Source organism: Gigantopelta aegis, chromosome 5 (genome assembly GCF_016097555.1).
Source record: "Gigantopelta aegis isolate Gae_Host chromosome 5, Gae_host_genome, whole genome shotgun sequence".
NCBI lineage: Eukaryota > Metazoa > Mollusca > Gastropoda > Neomphalida > Peltospiridae > Gigantopelta > Gigantopelta aegis.
This window is the reverse complement of record NC_054703.1, coordinates 23,732,708-23,737,328: the sequence shown is the minus strand read 5'-3', so window position 1 is coordinate 23,737,328 and position 4,621 is coordinate 23,732,708. Positions and strand designations below refer to the sequence as shown.

General features: G+C 40.0%; 1 long non-coding RNA gene across 1 annotated transcript in view; it reads right to left on the bottom strand.

The window, feature by feature from the left end:
• Positions 1 to 674: 674 nt before the first annotated feature.
• Positions 675 to 4,621, bottom strand: part of LOC121373201 — a 5,725-nt gene continuing 1,778 nt past the window's right edge. The window contains exons 3-4 of the long non-coding RNA XR_005958035.1: positions 4,606 to 4,621; positions 675 to 922 (exon numbers count right to left, since the gene is read on the bottom strand). The exon at positions 4,606 to 4,621 is cut by the window's right edge and continues 38 nt beyond it. This is a non-coding gene — a long non-coding RNA (uncharacterized LOC121373201). The remainder of the gene's footprint in view (positions 923 to 4,605) is intronic.

Below are 4,621 nucleotides of genomic sequence, written 5' to 3'. Positions count from 1 at the left end.
AAGTGTAATTGGTCGATATTTAAATTCTTATTTATAGATGAAATGTCACATTGACATGGCAGTCCACGCAATGCTGTTAGATCTACTGGTAGACCAGTAGAGCTAATTTTAATCAGATTGCAAATGGACACACAAACCAAAAATGTATAACCTCCCGTACTCACTAAATCCCGATTGAACTACTTAACAAAGTACATTTTTCAACATAAAAAATTGTCCCGCCATTTTAAATTTGCTACATAGAGGGAAGCAACTCGCCCTGCACATTAAGGAAAGTATTGACTTAATGTGTTCCATGCACAAATGTTCGTCTAACTCTAGAACGGCAGAGTACTCGGGCTATTCAGGTTCCTGTATCGCAATATATCGCAATACGAAACGTTTGACAGTACAGATCATAGCTCGAGTGTCATCTAGCGTTATTCTATGTGAGAATAACGCTAGAGATGACTGTGTGTAATACTTCGGCAATCGTCGACGACCACTTGGTAGCCAGCTACTATATCTGAAATAATCATTTTTTGCTAAATCTGATGCTACAGACCTTTAATTCGATTATTACACACAGTCATCTCCAGGGTTATTCTCACATAAAATAGAATAACGCTAGAGGACACTCGAGCTATATCCAGCACTAGACCCTAGTCTGAATACTTACAAACTACAGTCACCCAAGTCGATGTTGTCCTGGTTCCTGGAGAACCAGAATCGAGTACGGAGCACACGTAGTGCTGTCCGTCTTGGCTTCTTCTGATGTTTGTCAAATTGAGCACAGGACCGGTTGAAATCCGTCGATTCTCGGTCGACCACGAATACGAACACGTCCCACTGCAGACGGCACCGCACCGCACAGAGTAACTTCCCCCTTCCCAAACGTTTCGATGCAGTGAGTCTGGGACAAGCCATACCACCCCTGCGCCATCTGTAACATTGTTTTTAAAAAGACATCACAGCGAATATAACCGTAAATAAAATGTGTTGAGTGCGTCGTTAAATAAACCATTTCCTTCCTTCCTTCCTTCCTTCATAGCGATGAAAGAAATGTTTTATTTAACGACGCACTCAACACATTTTATTTACGGTTATATGGCGTCAAACATATGGTTAAGGACCACACAGATTTTGAGAGGAAACCCGCTGTCGCCACTACATGGTCTACTCGTTCCGATTAGCAGCAAGGGATCTTTTATTTGCGCTTCCCACAGGCAGCATAGCACAAACCATGGCCTTTGTTGAACCAGTTATGGATCACTGGTCGGTGCAAGTGGTTTACACGTACCCACTGAGCCTTGCGGAGCACTCACTCAGGGTTTGGAGTCGGTATCTGGATTAAAAATCCCATGCCTCGCCTGGGATCCGAACCCAGTACCTACCAGCCTGTAGACCGATGGCCTAACCACGACGCCACTGAGGCCGGTATCATAGCGATGAATGAAATAAAATAAAACTTTAAAAATTACCCGAAAAACCCCCCGACCTATCCAGAAATCTTTTATGACGCCATCCCACAGACAGGACAGCACATATCGCGGACTTCCATATACCAGTTGTGATGCACTAGCTGTAACTTTGTGGGGTTTTTTTTTAAAGATATCGAAGCGGTGAATGAAGTAAAATAAGAAAAAATAAAAAAAATTCAATAATAAAAATATAAAAACGACCTATCCACCTTGTTATAATGGGTTTTAGAAACATTTTACAATGGTATGAAATTCAGGATCTTTCGGCATGGTCACATTATCTAAAAAAAAGAGACTTAAATAATTTGGTAATGTTTACGATTCAAAAGAATATTTCATTACGTCTTCTCGATAATATGGTTTCATATGTAATCATTCATTAATTAGGATGGGTTTTTTAAAGTTAGTTTGGTAAATATAAGTTGTATAAATCTACAAAATGGTGTATAATGCTATTTAATGATATGTCTGTGAATGTTATGTGATTATGTTTTATTAAAGTCACATCCCGTGAAAATGGACACTAAGTTATGTTAATCTACAAACATGCAACACATTTGGATAAAGGTATACCAGAAAGCCTGTGATATCTAAAAATAACTAGAGCTTGTCTCAATAACGATTACTTCTCAGACAAACTTGCGTTTTTAGAATTATTTTTTTTAAATGCATTTTGGGATATCAGGCCACAGACCACAATTAATTACGCTATATGTTTCTATACAGCGTTAGAGGCTATAACATTTTTATTAATATCAGCAGGCCCATGGATTTTTGTATGTACTTTTGCCTGCCTGGGGGACACATACCCTGAAAAGGACAACCCCTGTTGTCCAGCTCTTTCTCCCAGGATATTGGTTTAAACAAACACACCCACTAAGGGACCGTCCATAATTTTCAACATTTTCACGAGCGTACAAACCGTACGCGGGGGGAAGGGGGTTAAGTGGCCAGCGTACACTTTTGTTAAAAATGAAAAATGTCGATCAACATTTTTACTTTGGGGATCTACACTTTTAGGGGGGGGGGGGGGGGGAGGGGATGGTCAAAAGTGTACGGTTTGTACGCTCGTGAAAATGTTAAAAATTATGGACGGCCCCTAAACCTGGCCGGAGTACACCCATTTTACATACAAAGCACTACTTTTGCATGGGCCGGAATTACCACAAACTAGTCTTCAGTGTCAGCAAGTTACACATGTTTACAAACTACATGCTATCCCCTGTCAACTTCAGTCAAATAGTTGCCACTTCAAAGCTGTCTGCCATGAAATAATCAGTCAAACAGCAGACTACTTGCGCGGACAAATTTCCGGATTTTCCACAACCAAATGGGAAGATAACTGTGATCTGAGGCCGTATTACAAAACCCTGGATGACCAAAACCACTTCAAGTGTACGAAATAGACCACTTCGGAGTTACGATCATTTCCGGTTTAGCGCAATGAATTCTTGGAAAGGTCACGGGTCAATGCTACTTTTGATAGCGGAAATCGAGTAGGCAACATTTAATGTAAAAAAAAAACCGGAGAAAATATGCATCAACTGCACAGATCTAATCAGCTACGGTGTTATAATTATTTTCTAGACAAATTAATTCCAAACAGTCCATCAAAAGCAACTCATCCCCGTATGAATTTGTGTTACCTCAACATTTAATTTATATATCGGCCGAGTGGGTTTTTAAAAAAATTATTTATATTGTTTTTTAAACAGTCTCACTTTGGAGTTGAATATCGGTAAAAGTATGCATTGCAGATCACCGACTTCTTCACAAAGCCAGTACATTATGTTGTGCATTGATGAGACTGTTGATTTTGATACACGGTTTATGTTTAAAATAACACGTGATTTAAAACGTGGTGTCAAAAAAGCTATACTAACATTTACTGTAAGTACTAAAAACAATAGTCAATTGTCCAACTGTGTAAGGGGCGTGACGTAGCCCAGTGGTAAAGCGCTCGCTTGATGCGCGGTCGGTTTGGGATCGATCCCCGTCGGAGGGCCCATTTGGGCTATTTCTCGCTCCAGCCAGAGCACCACGACTGGTACATTAAAGGCCGTGGTATGTGCTATCCTGTCTATGGGATGGTGTATATAAAAGATCCATTGCTGCTAATCGAAGAGTAGCCCATGAAGTGGCGACAGCGGGTTTCCTCCCTCAATATCTGTGTGGTCCTTAACCATATGTCTGACGCCATATAACCGTAAACTAAATGAGTTGAGTGCGTCGTTAAATAAACCACTTTAGTCTTCATGTTTCCTAGACACATGTATATGAATAGCCTTATATTTCACTGTAACCATCAGCGGGTAGTGGGGGTTTGTCCGCCCCCCCCCCCCCCCCCCCCCCCCCCCCCAAGCTTACTCCCATGATAACAGCTCCAATGACGAATGTTATACTGAAGCTTAAAATATTTATTGTAGGTGTCATATGACGAAAACTTTATTAAGGCAGGCGCGTGTGCAGGAATTTTAACAGGGGTTCTATACTGTGGTAAGCGACGTTTATAGAGGTGGTCGAGGCATGCTCCCCTGGAAAATAATAGAAAAAAAGAAAATATGCTTGAGCGGTGGGAGAGGGGTCGACCCCCAAAACCCACCCCTTCACATACTTAGTAAATGATCAACACCATGTGGCAAACGAACTCAAACCCCCAGCCTTGATTCACAAATCAATAACTTTGTAAATATTCTGGTGAAGACAAACGTTTTTCACATTTTATTCATATAAGTTTACAAAATTCAAATGACATCCCGCAAGTATTTCACCAAAATACATGTCTTATTTACAGAACAATCTATTTTAAAGTCATCGGCAATGTACTTTCAACGTAAACAAAGCATTTCTAGGCAGTATTGACCTTTGACCGGGTCTGTTTTCGCAATGTCGCGCATGCGCAATTCGGAACTCCAGTCCTCTATTGATTATTTTTAATAATTAAATGTAAGTACTTATAATTTAAATTATAACGAACGGCTTTAATAGTGAACAATACGTCATAGTGTTTAAAAACTAGTGTGTGACTTAACAGAAAATTTCGAATAAAACATAACCAACAAATATTATCATTATCATATTGGAATGGTCAACTGATCTCGGGAGACTACAACAAGATCACAGGATATAGAAAAACAATACTTACGGGTACCTTCTTTGAC